At 44.5% G+C, this 20,092-nt stretch overlaps 1 protein-coding gene across 4 annotated transcripts in view; it reads left to right on the top strand.

Annotated features, from left to right (window-relative positions):
• The window catches only part of HIVEP3 (HIVEP zinc finger 3), a 460,275-nt gene that overhangs the window by 104,756 nt on the left and 335,427 nt on the right, over positions 1–20,092 (top strand). For 3 of the 4 annotated variants that reach the window (XM_079113086.1, XM_079113085.1, XM_079113088.1), the window contains one exon: positions 2,200–2,311. The gene's annotated coding sequence lies outside the window, so the exon portion shown is untranslated. Of the gene's footprint in view, positions 1–303; positions 626–2,199; positions 2,312–20,092 lie in introns of those variants that run through there. The other variant, XM_079113087.1, reaches the window with a different exon arrangement.

The following is a 20,092-nucleotide window of genomic DNA, read 5'->3' as shown; positions in this document are numbered from 1 at the left end:
ACCTCCTTTCCTAGAGGGTTAATTGCTGTAAAGGTAACCGGATGGACCTGAATCGCTTTCTGGATTGCCTGACAGCCTGGAGACAATGTGGTTCTCCACTGGTGCATGTGCTGTTAGGTGGGAATAGACAGCAGCAGATGAACTCCCACGGGCTGAAATCTTGTTTACACCCATCCTTCCTGACATTTTTTTTTTTTTTTTTAATGTGAAGAGAGAGTGTTTTTGTCAGGAACACTTTCTCCAGATCTTTCAGTCCGAAAGGAAACATCTTTAGTTTCTTCTCCACAGGAGCTCCCTCCTCCCCTGACAGTCCCCTCCCCCAGTGCTGGGTGAAGGAGAGGCCTGGAGAGAGTGACAGGCTCCCTGTGGTAGGTCTGTGCCTTGTCACTGAGCCTCCTGGGCTCAGGTCTGTGGTGACTGAGGGAGAGCCAGCTCCATGCTGTGTGGCTGGTGACATTTCCGGCTGTCAGTGCCCAGCCAATTGGTGACAGGCCCAGCTAGCTAGGGCGATGACACATGAAATATGATAATTTTCTGCTAAAGAGCCCTGGAAAGGGGGAGGGATGGGAGAGCGGGAGTGTGTGTCTGTGACTGGGAGGACCAAGCAGAGGGTACCTACGACCAGGTGAGAGAGTGACAACACACTGATGTCAGTGGTGTGCCTGGCAGGACTGGGCAAGGGAGGGAGTAGGCGCTGGTGCTAGAGCTGGAGGGACCTGTAGGAATACCACGGAGGTGAGCCTGGTGGCCACTACTGCTAATGGGCAAGAACCAGGGAGGACAGAGCAGCCCTGTTCTGAAGTTCCGGAGCTTGCAGGGGGTCGGGATACAGGGAATATGTGTGGAAAAAAAAATACTGAAAAAGGCATTTGTCTTCCTTTCAAACATGAGGAAGGTTAGAAGTTTTGTTTCTTCTCAGTGCTACCTCTTTAAAAGCCAAAGCAAAACTAGAATAAACACCATCTGGGTGGCTGAAGTATTTGGTGAGTTGTTTTTTTTTTTAATTTAGACTGGGGGTGGTTTATCTCTCTACCCTGTTTTTTCTACCTCCATGCTCAACCTTACTTTTCACAAAAGAGTAAAAATAAAAACAAAATAACAAAATTTCATTGAAGTCTTGAAGAAGGGCAAAATCTCAATTTTTGATACTCTGTGGTTTAGGTGGTAGTTTTGATTCCTGATTTCTGGTTGGAAGAAAATATGTCTTGGAACCAAATTTGGTCCTCGATCATATTAGAGATTAGAAATAGTGTCAGAATTATCTTTTGGGTTGAGGACATGGTCTCTGAAACTGCAGGGCAGGGCAAACAGTGCCCTGTGGTGAACTCGGGGGCGGCAGAGGTCCCCACTTCCTTCAGCCACTATTGCAGGCATCCTGGCTCTTTATCAGCAGTAAGGGGATGGTGCAGGATGGCACCTGTGCTGACAAGAGTTCCCTGATCATCTGACCAAGGGAACATGTGTGTTCGGAAGTGAAGGATCATAGAGTTTACATAACATGCCAGTTCATCACCGAGAAGCTCATCAGGCAATGAATATGTATGCCTAGTCTTATGCCTTACATTTACATATTTTCTCTCTCCATATATGTGTATTTTCTGTGCATGCATACATTATATGTGAAACACATGCAATGCACTTTTTAAAGGGCACCGATAAATGATATCCTTGTTATTCCATGCAACCCTGTCCTGTATGGTTTTGGGCATGGGACTGGCTTCCTGTGCTCCACATGATGGCTATTCAGAAGTGATAATTGGTGTACTGTATCTTTAAAAGGTTAAAACCCCTTTCAAAAAAAGGCCTGGACTCCTAGTGGAAAAGACAAGCCCGGCATGGGTTGGCTCTGGATTCAGAAAACAGCTGCTGATTAGATTCTGTGTCTGCGGGCTGAATTTATTCCGTGTTTTTCAGCAGCAGGAATTCAAGAGGGATGCTTCTGTTTGGGTTTCTGATGGTGATTTATATTTATTCAGAGGAATAACAGAGGGTGGATCTGTTCCCGGCGCGAGCATGCTCACAACCAGCCGACTCTCCCATTATCCCACTGCCTAGTTTGGTGCTCCAATGTACATGGATCTTCCGTGTGCATATGTGTGTATACAAACACGCATGCATGCCTGGATGGACATACGTATGCACAGGCTATTTTTTAAGGACAATTCTTTCAATAAGGTCTTTACCCCTTACTTGAAACAGGTGTTCATGAAAAAAATGCACAATTTCCCGACTGGCCGGAATAATTCATGAAGAAGGGGCTGGATCCGTGGGTCAGAGAACACAGGACCAGTTTGCCATCCCAAGGCCGAAGGTAGGGGACTCTGGGTTTTTATTCGGCGGATGGATTCCTTGTGCTTTATCTTACTGATTGTGTTTTTTTGCCTGCGGCCGCCACCGGGAACTGCAATAACGAGCTGCGATTCCATTTTGTCGCTTCCTTTCTTAGGCCAGGTGTCCGGAGGCCAAGGGCAGGGGCCAGCCGGGTGGGCGGCCGTGGTGCCCTGGGTGGGCTGAGCGCACTGGCGTGCCTGTGCTGGGGGAGCTGCGCGAGCCTCAAGTGACCCCCGCGCGTCAATCACCGGCAGCGGCGGCCCGGCTGTGTGTAACCCTGTGTGCGCCGAGCGCTCCTGAGCTCGCTCCTGTGCTCGCTCGGCAGCGGCAGCGGCAGCGGCAGCGGCAGCGGCGTGCGGGAACTGGGCTCTGGGCTCTCAGAGCCCAGAGCCTTGGCCGTCGGCAGAGGCAATGCTTCTTTTACCAGCTGTGGTGGCTGTGGCTCCAGGATTGTTCAGGATGACTCTATCCTCTCTCTGGTTGAGAATGAGATTCATATGATGCTTGGTGCCAAGACAGAAGCAGAGCTTTCCCTTCCCCCTTAATCCTGCCCCCTGCAAATGTTCCTAAACAAAAATCACTCCTCTGCCCCAAACACAGGACTCCCAGCTAAGCACATACTCCTCTTCTGGTGGGGATTCTTGCCTTCCCACTAGCAAAAGCCGGTGGCCCTCCTCCGAGTTATGCCCACATTTACGATCTTTTAAAATGGAAACATTCATGGTGCTGAGTTGGCCCCTGATGAGTTGTCTAGGCTGCCTGAGGACTCCCGAGTGGGGCGGAGAACCTGTGCCCATAGCTTGGACAGAGGTGGTGGCTGGGGCCTTGGTTTCCTTCAAGCAACTGGTTTGGTTTACATTGCAGGTCAGAACTTCTGTGGCTTGGTCTACCCTTGAACTTTGGGGACAGTGGTTGCAAGAAGAGAGTCTGAAGGACTAGGTGCCAATGAGCAGCACCTTGGCCCTCTGTTTTGGACCCGGAAGTTTACGGCAGCCCTTGACATTGCAATAGCAGCAGCAGGTCCCTGCCTTCTCCGCTCCATGGGGTGCTTTGGTGTTAACCCTGGCTTGCCTTCTGGTGCTGGGGGTCAGCATGGGGGAGTGATAATGATGCATTTGCTGAACTGATCTCCAGGGAAGTGTCCAGCCATATTTGTGTGATTATGTAAGCCCAACTAATGATTAGACCCTGTGCCCAGCCAATTCCCCTCTATCTCCTGGTCCTCCCCAAACTGCAGAAGTTAGGTGCTACAGTTGTTTATGATGTCTTTATGTAAGTGTGTGTGTGTGTGTGTGTGCTGGGAACAGGGAGCATGTGCCCGGAGGAACCATCTGAATGACTTGAATGTGAGGAGCACAGGGCAAAGATCACGTGTCTCCTGTTCAGGACAGCATGGTGTTAGCTTTGGTGGCTGTTGATCTGAGACCCTCCCATCCCTCTTTCAGCCAGTCATTGTTTGTCTGAACTTTCAGTGACAATTTCACCCATCTTGGTCACTGCATTGCCCCCAGCCAGGTTCCTAACTCGAAGAAAATTCTGAATCCAGGTGAAGGCCCAGGTTTTAGCTGTCCTTCCTGCTTCCCATTGAACAGCCAGAGTGGGAAGAGTGCCTGTCCCACCAGGGGTCAGTTTTGCTCTGGGGGCTGTGTGCCCTGTGGAACTGAAGAGCAGACCTTGGGTACTAACTGAGCTGCTGGACCTCTGCTCTTTAAAGCTGAGAAGACCTGTAGAGGTTGGCAGCCTTTTCCATCTTTGCATTAAAATATCTGAGGTTTTTTTTTTTTTTTCAAGGTAGGAGGATGGCTGTCCCACTGAGATATCTGCAGGCAGGAGAGGAGGGTGTGTGTGACATGTAGTGCTCTCTTCCCTCCCTGCTCTTGTTAAGACACCCCACAGTATGCAGAATCGTTAACACGAAGTCTTCCTGTCACACTTCTTAGTGTCTCAGCCAAGGGCTGCTGGATAGATTTGTTAATTTGGTGGCAAAGTCAGGCCACTTAAGGCTAAGACTATTTTGCTCTCAGCATTCCCAGTGGGTTTGCTTTAAGGGCCAACTACTAACTACTAGACTGTGCTTAGTGGCAGTGAATCAAGATGTGCTCAACTGGCACTATTATTGAGCTGTCTCCACCCATTGCGTTTTAGTGGCAGCCACCCTCGTTGGCGTGGAGAAGTGTGTGTGTGCTGCCCTTGGGCCCTTGCCAAGTGAGCCATGGAGACACTTAGCATGTGAAAGTTACGGGCAAGAAGAAGATGCATTTAGTGTGAAGTCCTGGCAGATTGCAGGACCGACTTGATCGAAGATAACATTGTGAAAGCCGTGTGACAACTGGATAGCTTTTCACTTGTCTCTCACTTCCTGCTCTGAGTTCCCAGGTGTCTTTCAGGTTCTTTTCTGCCCCCCATGATGCCCGTCAGAGAGGCCCTGACAGGCTCTTCTTCATTCTGTTTCCCTGGGAGTCACAGCATATTTGGGAATTTCTAGTTGTACCAGGCAGAGGGCAGGAATCCCTGGCTAGGTGAACGGGCAGTGCTCACATTTGGGGTGAGATCTGGCCAAAGCCCTTGACTTGTTCTAAGTGTACTGAGAAGTTTTGAGTAGAAAGTGAGATCAACTAAAAAGTAACATGTGCTCTGTAACTGGTAGGTGTTAGAATAGTACCAAGACAATCTGGAATGCACATTTATAAAAGGTAAATCAAGAGAGCTGTCATAAGCCTGTGAGCTACAGTTCATTCAGTTTGATTGTTGAAGGCAATTGCAAGCCCTTTTTCAGGACTCTGCTTTTGTTTATAAAGTTCTAAGAATAAATTGGAGGAGATTAATAAACTACTGTAAAATGATAATTAAAGTTCTTTTGTCAAGCAACAGTATAAAGAAATATGTAAGAAACAAACAAAAAAAAGTAAAACAAAATATAAAAGAGATACAAGAATTCAAAACATGGGGTTTTAAGTCAAATATAAATATCTGATCAAATTATAGTACAATGATAGAGCCCTGCTATTGAAATTAATTGGGAGCCTTATCATCTTTTGTTGCAATTTATTAGGGAACTATTGTGCTATTATTAGTTATGTTTTAACATTTCATGCTGTAGAAAATACTAAGGGAACATCAGAACCTCAGTCTGTCTTGTAACTGGAGGACACTCTTAGACCCTTCCAGCCTGCTGACTTGAATGCTGGAGTTGGAAGAGACTTGATGGAAGGGGAGCAGGGGAGGTGCTCCCCGGTGACATTCGTTTCTTGCATCTGTGTGGGGAATGTGGCCTTACCACTACCAGAGTTGTTCCATCAGAGGAATGAGTTCAAGCTGTTTGGCCACACCCCGTGCTCAGCAGCCGTGTTTACTTAATTCAGACATTATACTCAAAACTGGAAGGACGGCTGACTTATGTGAGCGATGCGCGGCTTGGCTGGACCCTCTGCCGATTTGTGCAGTTATAGTTTGCTCCAAAAAATGGCAAAAGGAGAAATAAAAGCAGAGGAAAATGAGTGCTGATGCTTTTTAAGGAGTGTTTTTCAAATGCAATACATATGTGGAACACGTGAAGACCTCTTTAAAATTAATGGGAGAATAGTATTCACTTTCTACATACACGTAAATTCATTGTTCTGGTAACCTAGGGGAAGAAATTCTTAAATTTTCTAAAAACAACTCTCAATATGAGGTCATTGAATATAATCAGAAATTATATTCTGAACTCATTAAAGTTTCCATGTATATAAGTACAAGGCTCCTATTGTAATAAGTTGGAGAAAAGAGAATTCCTTGGAATCCCAGGGAACTTGGAAGGCAGAGGAGGGGGAGTTGGTGGTGGGGAGTGACTGAACCCCACCATCCTGAGAGCTGTCTGGTTGGGACAGTGACTGTTGGGAACACATGCTTGGGGACAGGACAGTGAGGGTGGGCTTTCTAGCCATGGCCACCTCATGTACACGAGCGATGGAACTTCTCTGCTCTTTACAAGCATTACTGAATGCCAAGAGTTCTTGTGGAAAATAAAAGGTGGAGTTTTACATCCAGTTGCGCTATAGGGCTGAAGTGAGAATTCCCCCCAGATCTGAGGCCAGGGAGATGATGGGATCTGAGCATCCATGAATCCTTGAAGAGAGGTCCAGGTCAACTTTTTAAAAAACAGTTATTTTTACATAACTGAGATTTAAGGCAAAGCTGATGGACAAATAATAGAAAGAGGTGGAAAAAATGTACATGCAGTATCATAAATACATGACAGGCTATGCTGAGTTTGTCACCAATTTTAGTCTGTTTAATTGTTCACTGGACTTCCAGGCTTGACATTAGATGTGACACTATCTTAAGATCAGAGGAAACTTTAAAAAAAAAAAAAAAAAAGGAATGGATTTAACAGAAGAATTTTGAAAACATCTTCAACCAAGATTCAATACAATAGACCCTTAGCATTCTCAATAGATACATGTTAAACTCTTGGTCATCCCCAAATTTGCAAATGCAAAAATACTTGTGTAGGCTTTGGACTTCTTTCCTCAACTGGTTTCACAGGGAGAAAAGTTCCTAGAATTATTCATAGGCTACCAATTATTTGCATTTTCAACTTGTACTTAAGATGTCCATAGAGTTTCTGTGTCCCTGGTTGCACCTTGGATTGGGGATGCTGGACCTTGGAAGAAGGCTTGGTCTCTCCCTCTTATGCTGTAACTTTACAACACACAGTTCACACTGGTGCTCCAGAAAAAGAAAAAAAAAGATAAATTATCAAGGATGTGGCTATTAGGGGTTATTCACAAATAGCTGAAAAACTGAAAGTTTGAATCTACTAATGCCAAACATTGCTGGGATTGCCAAAAAGGGCACATGTGTGCAAGCCCTGGAGATGACCCCCCACTCCCTGGCCATTGGTATACACTTAATGCACTGTTAGAAATTTCTCTGTCAGCAAATCTTGATGAGGGGGATGGGGCACTGCACAGCCGAAGCATGTGGTGAAGAGCTTACAATGGGATCACCCTTGAAATCTATGCAAGAGACTCAGAGTATGGTCATTTGCTCCATGTCCTCATTTTGAACATGTCAAAGTTTGAGAAAATTCTGGGAAACTTATGGGGAGAAAAAAAAAAAAAGACCGTGATTATGATTGTATTAAATGAAGGAGCCAGAGCAGAATGTACTCAGCTTGCTCTCCCTGGCAGGAGAGATTCTTGCAAGAATGTTTCTGGAGTGACTTGGGCAGAAGCTCTTAGAATGGTAAGTGGGTTAGAGCACCACCAGTTGCAATCTAGGAGATCATCTTTGCCCAGCAACTAAAAAGGATATGGCAGAAACACAACGATTCCCTATGATGGTTTCTTCTTAAAATTTTCTCTATGAGCATCTGTTGAAATAATTTTGAATAGAAAAGACATTAGATACCACAAACTATAAAATGTAAAAGTATATATATATATATATATATATATACACACTTAAACTGTACGTAAAAGTCTAAAGAATAGTAATACCAGCACCCATGTGCCAAGCAGTCGATTTGAAAGACTGTTACTCCTACCTTGAAGTCCCCTGAGTACTGCTATACATTGCATCCCCTCCCTTCTCAGGGATATTTCTATGTGTTCTCCCTATGCTTTTCTTTATGGTCTTACATTTATATTTGCATTCCTAAGCAATGTCTTCTTTAGTTACACACGTTCGTGGCTTAGTATAATCGGAAACCCATTTGTATGCATTTGTTCTGATGCTCATATTGAGCCCTGCACACCAGTAAGGCCACACTGGTGGACAGAACTGGAATATTTCCCTATCACTTGGTTTTCAGTTGGTAGATTGCTTCTACAGGGCTCCCTTGAAGTCTCATCAACTCCTCCCCTCCTTCCTAAGGGGATCACACCTGCCCCAGCAGGAACATGGCACTATGAATGCCAAGTGGTTGTTACATGTTTTGCTCTTGGATTGATCCACATTGTTGAGTGTAGTTGAATTTTTTTTTTTCATTTTGCTGAACTGCAATATTACATTGAGTACGTATATTAGAGTTTATATATCTATTCTATTATTAATGAACAGTTATTTCCAGTTTTTTGCAGTTATAAATAGTGCTGCTATAAACATTTTTGTTCAAGTCCTGCTGAGCATGTATATAAGTTTGCTTAGGGAATAAACACAGTAGTAGAATTACTGGTTTCAGACGCTGAGCATTTTCAATGCTAGAATTGTTGAAACTTAATTTCCATTAGGTTATATAAATTTCACCTCAAATAATTAATTTCCAATGTTTTGAACTAATTTCTATAACTAGCTACAGTTTGGAATGCTTCCTGTTGCTCAGTGTCCTTGCTAACACTTTATATTTTGTCATATATTGTCAGAAATTGCTGTTAGTCTCATGGTGATAGAACAATATCTTAGCTGATTTTAATTTACATATGTTTGATTGATAAAGTGGTGCAGAATCTTTTTGTATATTGTTGGTCTTTTGGTGTTTCTTTCTCTGTGTGTGTGAAGTGCCTCTCAAGTCTTTTGCCTATTTATTTTAAAATTGTGTATTTTATGTTTTTCCTATTTATTTGTAGGAGCTCTTTATATATGCTGAAGACCATTACTTGGGGTTGCAAAAATCATCTCCTAATTTGTGTTATTTTTCATGATTTTTTTTAGTATTTTAGAGTGGTAAAAATTCTTAATTTAACATGATAAAAATGTATCAATCTTTATCATTCAACATTACATGTCTTTTGAAGGACATCCTGAAGAACAATATAGCTTTTCTATTGTCTTCTAAAATTTTAGTTTTTGCCTTTTGTGTTCAACATTTTCCCTGAAAATGGTGTTACCTATGGCTTTGACATTCTTTATCAAAATAAGGAGCTCCCCTTCTTCTGTAGTTTGCAAGAGATTTGTTTTCCTTATCATAAATGGAACTTCATAAAATACTTTTTCTGCATTTATTGAGAGGGCTTGGTTAATTTTTTTCTTCCTTTAATTTATTAATGTCTAGTAAACTCATTTTCCAAAGTTAATCTCGTTTTTCTAGAATAAATTTGGTTTGGTCATAATGGGTTCATTTTTTATCCATGGCTAGGTTTGTTTTGCTATTATTAGTTTAGAAGGTTTGATGGTGTTCAGGAGTGTATTGGACTGTAATTTTTCCTTCTCAGATTCTCCTTGTGAGGTTTGTTACTGAGTTTATACTGGACCTATCAAATAGATTGTAGAATGTTTTCTCCTTATCTGTTTTCAGAAAGAGTTTTATACAGCTAGAATTCTTCCTTTCCTGAAATTGTTTAACCACTACTCAGCTTCTTCAGTAGCTAATGGGTATTCAAGTTTTAATTTTTTTCCTTGACTCAATTTTGGTCTAAGTCAGATTTTTCTAGGAATTTGTACATTTCATTTGTGTTTTCACATTTTTACTGCAGAGTAATTTATAACATGCTTTTTATCTTTTTGAAGTTCTGTAGCATCTGTGGTTATGACCCCTTTTTGTTTTTATTACTTCTGTGTCTTCAGCTTTTGCGTATTACATAGTCTTTTTAGAATTTTATTGGTTACTGTTTTTTTAAAGAATCAGTGTTGACTTTGAGATCCTCATTTGACTTTTGCATTCTTTCAATTATTATATAACTTTTAAATATCTTTATTAATTTTTGGGGGGGTGCTGGAGTTAAACTCAGGGGCACTTGACCACTGAGACACATCCACGACCCTCTTTTGTATTTTTTTAGAGACAGGTTCTCACTGAGTTGCTCAGCACCTTGCTTTTGCTGTGTTATAAACGATACAGTTCTACTTTTTTTTTTTTTTTTTTTTTTTTTTTTTTGTGGTGCTGGGGACTGAACCCAGGGCCTTGTGTTTGCCAGGCAAGCACTCTACCAACTGAGCTGTATCCCCAGTCCCAGTTCTACTTTATTTCATCATATATTTTTGACCTTTGGTATTCTACAATTTCACAAAGTGTATCGGTATACATTTCTTATTATTTTCTCATGTTTGGTATTCATTGGAGTCCCTGGATCCACCTTATAATATCTTTTATCAGTTGTGGGAAATTCTAATCTTGTCCCTTTCTTCCCATGAGGCTGCAAAAGATGAAGCTCAAGGTCACTTTTCTTAGCAGATGTCCTCAAGCTAGCTTCAGGGCATGACTTTTGTGCTGGTCTTCAGGTTTTACTTAGTTTTTGCTTGCTAATATTTCTTATAAAATTGCCAGCTTGTTAGTGATTTAAAAGATTTTTTTTCTATAGTATCCAGTTTTCTAAGTAAAGTTGATAGAATATCTAGTGTACCATAGTGCTGCAAATAAAAAGTCTACAAGGTTTTCTTCAAAATCACAACAAATCTTAACACTTGTTAACCACGACAGACTCTGCTCAGCCTGCGTACACTCACATTTATTACAGTGGTCAGTCTATTCTATGATTCATAATAGATACAACAATGTGTTCTTAGTAACGCAGCATAAACAGGTTATATATAGAAGTGAGTGACACTTTTTATTGGTGTGCAATAATTACACAGAACAGTGGGTTTCAGCGTATCATATTTGTACCTGCATATGGCATAATTTGATCAATTTTGATCTCCAGTACCTCTCCCCCTCCTCCTCCCTCCTGGCTCTTTCTCTACCCTGCTGGCCTCCCTTCTATTTTCATGAGATCCCTTTGTTTCCATTTTTCTCCCTAGCTTCCAAATATGAGAGAAAACATATGGTCTTTAACTTTCTAAATCTGGTTTATTTTGCTTAACATGATGCTCTCCACTTGTACCCATTTTTCTGCAAATGACACAATTTTGTTCTAGAAGTGAACAATGGTGACTATGTAATACATAGTTTAACTCCTAAATGCAAAAGTACACCACCTTCTAGGGTGTTGATCCTTCCTTCTTGTAACTTGGGAGAGCTGACAGGTTTTTGGCTGATTTTCAGTTCTACACATGGGCTGTCCTGGTTTGGCAGGATATTTCTCTTGGATATAGCTTTATTCCAGACCTGGAGTAGAGTCAGTTAGAGTTGGAGCCGGTCTCTTGACTCTTCACTTACTACAACACCAGAATTCTTTACGTTTTCTCTTGTGGGTGCCTTTCTCTGTCTTAGGCCAGGTTCTGCCTTTATGCTCCCTAATCTTCTCATTCTTAGCTCGTTAGGGGGACCAACTCTCCTTTGGGGAAAGATAGTGGAAGCACCAGTCTTCCAACTGGCTCTCTCAACTTCCATTAAACAGAACTTGGAGGGCAGCTGGCATCTCAGTCCTCTGTCCTCTGCCCATGCGTCTGGGTTGAGCTTGACTGAACTCAACCTCCGCCTCTTGGCTGAGAGACTATTATCACTCTCTTTGTCCAGAAGAGCCCCGACTGATGACTCTGCTGTGGTTTACTCCCAAGCTGGTGGGCCCTTCTGCTCACTTCCTGGTATGTTTTCTGAGCAAGGGGCTGTAGGTTCATCACTGTCCCCAGCCCTTCCTGTAAGTCTACTAGTGGTGGGGCACAGCAGATGGATGTTCTGGCTGCCAGAGGCCTCCTGCAGCCCACAGGAGGGAACCATGCCAGTCTCCTTTCTGTCTCCATTCCTGCTGCCTCCCCCCTGTTAACCTCTCTGTTCTCTTCCCATCCAGTGAGGGTGGGGTGTGTCTGATGAGGGTGCTCTTAGGAGGCTATATGGGCCCTGGTTGGATGAAGGGCTCCATCTTTCCCTGTCCTTCCCAGGGCTTAAGATGAAGAGCTCACCTTGCTGTTTCCTCAGAGATGCTTCCCCTGTTCTCTGCATGTCCCACTCTCCCCTGCTGGACCCTCTCACTTATCCCCTCCCCATCCCCTAGTGGAGGTCCCAAGGAAGGAACATTTTTTTCCCCCTTTCTTGAAGACAAATGACTTTCCTTGCTCCCAAAGTCTAGTAATTCTTAGAAAGGCACTTCCTCTTCTTTTGTTTAATGTATTCATAGTTTGTACCTGGTAGGCAGAAGCCACAGAGGGACCCAGCAAGAGTCCTGAGGTCTTGCCAGCCTTCTCTGTGGGTCACTGGCCATTTTTGCAGAGCATCTGCCCCTCTCAAGTGGACTGAGAACCAATCTACCTGGGTGTCTGATCGTCTCCACTAATTCGTAATGGCAGTACTGGAAATGCTTGGAGCAGAGGCCTGTCACCAGGCTTGGCTTGGAGAAGAAGGTGGCAGGCTTTGGAGAGAGAGAAAAGGAGGAGGAAAGGAAAAAGAAATGAAGGAAGGGAGGGAAGGTGGGAAGAGGAATGAAGGAACGGGGGAAGAAAAAAGGAGGGAAGAAGGAAGGAAGGAAGGAAGAGCAAAAGAAAGAAATGGAAGAGAGAGAGAAAGGAAAAAGAACAAAGAAGCCAAGAGAGCAGGAGGTGTCCAACACTCACTCCTAGCTTCAGAGCCCAGCACTTCTCAATTGGGACTGTAACCTCAAGGGTCTTTTTAAAAAGTTTTAAAAATTGAGGATAATTTATGTATGAAAAAATTTACCTTTATGAGTGTACAGTTCAGTGAGTTTTTAACAGATCTCTACACCTGTGTAGCTACTGTCATTATCAAAATATATGCCCATCATCATGCCCTCATCACCAAAAGCCCCCTCATGCCCCATTCAATCAATCTCCCATCCCTATCTCTTGACCACCATTGATCTCGATTCTTGACACTAAAGTTTACCTTATTTAGAACTGCATATAGATGAAGTCATAAAGTATATGCACTTTGCTTCTGACTTCTTTTGCTGAGGATAATGCTTTGAGATTCATCTGTGTTGTGTTTATCAGCAGTTTGTGCTTTGCATAGCTGAATAGTATTCCTGTGGATGGGTATACAGGTTAAGCATTCCTAATCCAAAAATCTAAATCCCAAATGTTCCAAATCCCAAAACTCTTTGAGCACTGACAGGACATCATAATTGGAGAATCCCAAACCTTACCTGTGTGGTCACACAGTCACAATGCAGACACACTAAGAATATTGTATAAAATTACCTTCAAGCATATGAAACATAAATGATTTGTGTGTGTGCGTGTGTGTGTGCGCGCGCTTGAGCTTACATCCAGGCCCTTGTGCATGCTAGGGAATTGCTCTACTACTGAGCTATATCCCCAGCCCTTTTTATTTAATTTTGAGATAGGCTATTGCTAAGTGGTCCAGGCCAAGCTTGAACCTTGTGATCCTCCTACCTCAGCCTCCTAAGTAGCTAGAATTACTGGTGTGCAACACAATGCCAGGCACAAAACACAGATGAATCTCATGTTTAGATTTGGGTCCCATTCCCAAGGGAGCTCATTGTGTATATGGAAATATTCCAAAATTGGAAAAAACCTGCCATCTGAAACATTTCTGGTTCCAAGCATATCAGATAAGGTATACTCAATGTGTATTTTTTTCAATCACTCACCTATTGGTAGAAATTTGGGTTGTTTCCAAATTTTACCCATTGCAAATAAAGCTTCCAGGAAAAATTATATGCAGGTCTTTGTGTTCATATCTTTTTATTGCTCAGGAAAGTGCCTATTCAGGTCTCTTTTAGAATGTTCATTTTGCATGTCTTCGTGCCAATCAGCCTGTCACCAGGATCTTTTTTCCTTCCTGTGAGTGAACTTCAGATTATAATAGGATTTTGGATACCACCATCTGTGCTAGGCCCTAGGAATTACTTAGACACTGCATTCTAATTGTCTATTGACCTGTTTGACACCCTCACTAGACAATTTGGTGCAAGAAGAGCAAGTACAGGCACTGAACCTAGACTTACAGGGTTCACATCTCAACTTCGTTATACACTATATGACCTTGGACACATTATTTAGCCTCTGTGTGGCTCAGTTTTCTCAACTGCACAATGTAGGGTAGTACCAGTAGCTACTTCATGAAGTTGAAAGAAAGAAAGATGAATAGATAGATAGTTAGATAGATAGATAGCCAGCCCACCCATACTGAACACTGTGTTGTTGAGATAATTGACAAGAAATGGTATCGGGGTCTGACATGCACATTTTAGCAGCTCAAGATGAGTCTGGAAGAGTCTCTGTCAACTGCTTTGCTTCTTGGAACCCTGGCACCTGACCTCTCATTGGGCAGCAAAGCCAATGCGTTTTTACTGGGTGGACAGCCCTTTTCCCCTTGTCACCCACTCATCTTCCAGCTAGGATGCTAGATACTTCCCTTTACCAGTTGAATTGAAGATTTTCCATATTTCCCACTGGGGGCGGAACCAGGACCTCATATATGGCAGGTGAGTGTGGTACCACTGAGCTACAAAACCAGCCCTTGAGGTGAAGTTTTGTGCCAGTTCTTCATGTTTATTTTTCTTTAGAAAGCAGAACTACAAACTGTAAGGGACCCCACCTTTTTACTCTGTCCCAGTTCCTTCTCCAGCTCTGTGTCCAGACATGTCCACCAAAGAAGTGAGGTTGGACTGAAAAGGCCCTGCCCCATACTCTTAAATCCCCATAACCCAGGTCTCGTCAGTCCCCATGTTTCACAGGGCTTCGAGCCTGTGAGACATGGCCAAGGAACCACTGGCCAGGGATGTGTGTCCTACAACTCTTCCCAGAATATGACTGCTGAGGCAGCCTCCGTGGATAACCATCTTGGGCCCTGCCACTTCTGCAAACCAAGAACTGAAGCTCTGGATGGCGGCTCTCTTCTTTAGGATGGGGGATATTTGGCCCATTGAGAGCATAGGTGGAGAAAAGGATGTGACCTCACAGCCTTTTGTCCAGAGACAGGAATACTTTGGGGGCCTGAACTTTTCCTCTCTCCAACAATAAGATGATTCAGGACTAGGGTGATCAAAAGAACTAGAAAGATCAAAATGCAGGATTGATCTTTGATGTTTGCTAAAGTGAGGTACCTGAGCAGATGCTTCCCATGGGCAGAATAAAATTCTAGAGCGCATTCTTCCATGGGCCTGGTGGGGTAGGTCTAGGAACTTGGAGTGGTCCAGCATGAAAGCCACCTTTTACAGAGCAAAAGCATTGTGTCAGTGTCTTCCACAGATATCTCATTTAATTCCACTTCTGTGAGTAGAAGGTGAGCAAGTCCCCCTATAGCAGTAGGTTCTATCAGGGGGCTTCTTATCTTATTGGTCTGGGGTGAGGCCTGTGCATTTGGACTTTCAAACACCACCACTTCCCCCAGTATTTTTAATGTGTAGCTAGATAAGGAACTATTTTATAGGCAAGGGAATTGAGATTTCAGAGGTCAAGGTCATGGACTCAAGGTCGCACAGCTGTAATGAAGGTGCAGCTGGAATACAGGCCATGTGGCTGCATTCCTTGGATGTGGGCACCCTGTTCTGCAGGCTAATCAGCAAACTGTCTGCACTGGTTCTTGATTGCTGGGCAGGAGATAGCCAACAGGGACGCAGAGATGCTAATGGCTTTTCAATGTCTCTTTGCTGACCTAACCCTCTTTAAGAGTCTGAGAGTGTATGTGCTTTGAGTATGAAAGGCTCCCGGGACAGAAAGCTGCTGACCCTGGCTCCCGGCCCACTCAGCAGAGGAGCACGGCATCCGTCCTTCAGCTCCCGGTCCAGGCTTAGTTTGGTCACAAGAAAACAATGATAGATGTTTCTTGATTTCTTTTCCCTTGTGACCCCCTATGAACCGGGCATAAATGTCTTAGTTCTTCCTGAGGAAAGGAGGATAGGACAGGTCCAGTCAGCAGCAGTCTTTTCTGTGCTTCACCTCCAATATAACTGCAGCAATTACAAGGGCTGAGTGCCAGCTGTATGCATCCACATTGCACCTTACAGAAAAGACCTCATTTTATCCCCTGAGGAATCTCATGAAGGAAGTACTACTAGTATTTCCATTTTTCAGGTGGGGAAACTGAGGCACAGAGTATCTAGAGGAAGAAATTAGAGTAATGCTAGTCAATTCAGCTTTGGGGTTGAACTCTTAACCACAACACATGCCCTCCCATGGATTTAATGTCACCCTATTCTTTAATTGTTTCAGGAGCATCATCTGGCCCCAGCCTGGTGACAGGCTTTTAGCAGGGGAGACATTTCTCCATTTTACCATTTCCAGCACAAGGCTGGATTCATAGCAGGAGTTCATAAATGTTATTTGGTAGATTAATTTGTTTTATTTCACTTGGTTATATTTCTGAGGATTCTATAATGTCATTGTACTGTGGTATAATAAATATGCGCCAGGAATGTAGCACACATTATCCAGTTTTCTATTCCTTGACTTTGAAGTATTTCTGAATACTCTAAAGCATCTCACATTCAGTTTTAGTAGTTGTTCTAAATTCACACCCCATAGATATCCATGAAGAGCACTCTGTGCACTTTGTGGACCTGCATATCTTCCTGTGAAAGATGATTTCTTGGAACAGAAACTATTCTGAGTGGTAAATGTCCATGTACCACCAGCCCCCTGGGATGGGGCTATTTGGTGGGTTTTTCTGGAGTAATTCACACAAAATCCTGTTCAGATTTAGTAGCACACATGGCTGGCACTGTTTTTACACCCTGTTAAACCACTTTGACCAGTTCTTCTTACCCATCTATGCCCTTGGTGAAGCCTTGTCCTGCCACCTTTTCAGGAGATTGCCCTCTGCCAACAGAGATGGAGTTCCTGGGAGTGGCCTCCCCTGTGGCAGTCAGGAGCCAGTATTAACTAGGTCTACGTGGGGGAGCTGAAGGTTCAGCCACCTGGCCTTGGTGTTGGGGGACAAACTCAGAGGAGGTGCAGTTTACATCCTGGAAGACTCATGGGGAAGGGGCTGGGCTGTCCCCTGAGGTGACACCTGGTTGTCCACTTCCCTTCTCTCCTGCTGGCCTGCGTCTCTACTCCCTTGCAAACTCTCCTGGAAGCATTTCTTCAATGAATCACTTGCTCAGAGGGCCTTGTCTTAAGGTTTGCTTTTAGGAGACATTATCTAAGACAAGGACATGAGGGCTGGATGCCATTTAGACAGGAAAATACCGCTCATATTCTCTACTGAATGTACATCTCAGTGTCCTGCATTTTGCCCCAAACCCCCACCCAAGCTGGGGGGTCCCACCTTGTGAGGGGCACTAGCCCACGTCCCTTCTCTTCACCACTGGATCACTCCCACCAGAAGCTTCTGCTTTCAGTCCAGAACTTTCCAACTCCCTCTCTCCCCCACTATTCCCTGGACTTATCTCTACTCTCTCTATTTCACTTATTCAACTTCAACAGTTTCTATGGCTTGAGTTCCTATCTGTGCCAAACATGCGTTTAGGTACTGGGACTGTAGCAGTGAATAAAACAGGAAGAGCTTGCCCTCCAGCCCTTGCGTTTCTGACAAGAGAAGAAGGCAGTAAACAGCACCCATCTAAAGGAGCTTGAAATCATTCGTTAGGCTCATGGTGGAATGAGCTCCGTGACGCGATGGAGTCGTGCTGGGCGGCTCCCTGAGCTGTACACCTGTCCCTTCAGCCCTTGCCGCCCAGCTTCCCCTGTACACCGCTGGCCTGCATCTCCCAACGTCGCTCCATCTTCCATGTTTTTGCTTTCTGAGTGGCATTTTATTAAGTTCATTAAAACTTGAGATGCTTTTCCTTCCCTTGGCTTCTGAGGCTCCTGGTCTGCTGCCTGCTCCTTTTGGCTACTGCTGCTTCTCCTAGTATTCGCTGCCCTCTCTGCTTGGGCGCTGTGATCGCCATTGGAGTTCTGCAGGACCTGAGGATGTCTCTTCTTACTGCGTCCTTCTTGCCTGCGGAAGAGGTCACCTCTGTGGTTTCGGTCTCCACACCTTTGGTCTTGCCTACCCTCTAGAACACCTGATGATAAATGTAACCACCTTCTCGACATCTCCACCGGGATGACTCCACATGTGGATAATTCCCACCAATGTCATCTTAGACCCACTGCCCAACCCGTTAGCCCCCAGCCCCTGCCTTCGGCTTTCAGTCTTCTCTCCAGACACAGGCTGTCTCAGGAAGCGACGAGTTACGGTTTGGATCTGGCATGTCCCCTGAAGGCTAATGTGTTGGAGGCTTGGTCCCCAGCATATCAGTGTTCAGTGTCCGAGCTTCGGGGAAGTGATTGGATCATAAGAGCGCTGATCTCATCAGTGGATTAATCCATTGATAGCTGGCTGGACGACAAGAAGATGGTGGAGACCGTAGGTGGGGAGACCTGGTGGAGGGGAGTGGGTCCCTGAGAGGTGCCCTGGGGAACTTTATCTTGTCTCAGGTCCTTCCTCTCTCCCTCTGCTTCCTGGCCTCCTCTGCCACACCTTTCTGATGGTTTGCCTTGCCTCGGGCTCGAAGCAGTGGATCCAGCCAACCCTGGACCCCAACCTCTGAAACCGTTAACCAGAGTAAATCTTCCATCCTTTTGGTTGTCTCTCTCAGGTATTTGTCCCAATGACAAAAATACTGGCTAACACAGGCACCACTGTCGCACATCTCTCTGCTGCTGGAGTCAGGAACCCAACTTCATCCGCTCCTCTCTGCCACCCGCCAACACCTAATCTCTCACTGACTCCCACGCATTCCTCTTCCTAAGGGCGAGTGTCTGAATCCATGTCACTCGTCCATCTGACTTCCACTCCCCTGTTCAGGCCACCCTTGCTCGACCGCTATAAGTTTCCCAGTTGTTCCTACACATTCTTCCTTGAGTATTCTAGGTTTTTCTTTGCACTGACCTGATCCTGCCTGTGGTTCGTGCTGAACTAAAGATAATTGAGGGTTCTTCATAAGGCCTGCACGACCCTAGAAGATGGCCCCTGCCCACTTTAGCCTCATCTCTGGCCACTTTCCTTTCTCCCTCCCTTGGCCTTCCTAAGCAGCAAGTTCTCTGTTACAGGCTTTCCACAGACATTTCCTTTGCCCTTGAATGCTTTTTCAGAGGCCTTTGGGGCCAGGCCCACGTTTGTGAAGGAGCTGCATCCTTCTCTCCGAAGTATCACAATCGCCATAAAGCATTATGTGCTGAGAAGATAAAAATAATAATACAGCCAGTGAAAAATCTGTTTGATTCTCACTCTCACTGTGCACCAGAAATTTTACAACATCCTGATGATAGAATAGTCTTTCCATAAGGAAGGACTACCCCCTCCTCTTCCCTGATTTGAATCTAGGAGTGACTTATGGGACTGTACCCATGCTTAGTAGCAATAACCACCATTCTCTGGCCACCTGTGTGCTAGGCACTTGCTTGGGTATGTTAGGATTTTTATCACATTAAATCCTCACCACAGCCCTACAGGGCAGGCATTATTCTATCCATCCTACAGGTGAGAAAACTGAGACCAGAGAGGCAAAACTGGCACAGGCACATCTGGAGCAGCTGGTGGGGAAGGCCTGCATGTGGCTGGTCCTGATGCATCTGAGCATGCAGTGCTTGGTCTGAGGCCCAGCAGCCTCTCTGATCTTGTTCTGTCTCCCTCCCAGTAGCACTCACAGGCCTATAGTCCAGGCTTTGTAGTTCAAAAGGAACCCAGAAACTCCTGGTAAGGTCTTGCTGAAACATCTGGGTTCTGCTGACAGATCAGAAGATCATGGCCTGAAAACATTTGGGTGCAGGGATAGAAATGCTTGGAGGAAAGTCAGGCTGGGTTTGAATTAGAGGTTTACCACTTGTGGGAATTTGGGCAGATTATTCTCAGAGCCTCAGTTTCCTTGCCTGTAATCCGGGAATAATAATAGTACTTCATGGAACAGAAGTGAGGGTGTGTGTGCACGCATGTGTGTGTGCATTCGTGCACGTGTCCATGTGTGACCAGTTTATAGACGGGTGGGCTGATCTGAAGACAGCTGGCTCTGAGGATCGATTCCCACCTAGAGGATGTAGCAGAGAACCACAA

This window comes from Sciurus vulgaris (genome assembly GCF_902686455.1).
Source record: "Sciurus vulgaris genome assembly, chromosome: 1".
Taxonomy (NCBI): domain Eukaryota; kingdom Metazoa; phylum Chordata; class Mammalia; order Rodentia; family Sciuridae; genus Sciurus; species Sciurus vulgaris.
This window is presented reverse-complemented; position numbering and strand designations above follow the sequence as displayed.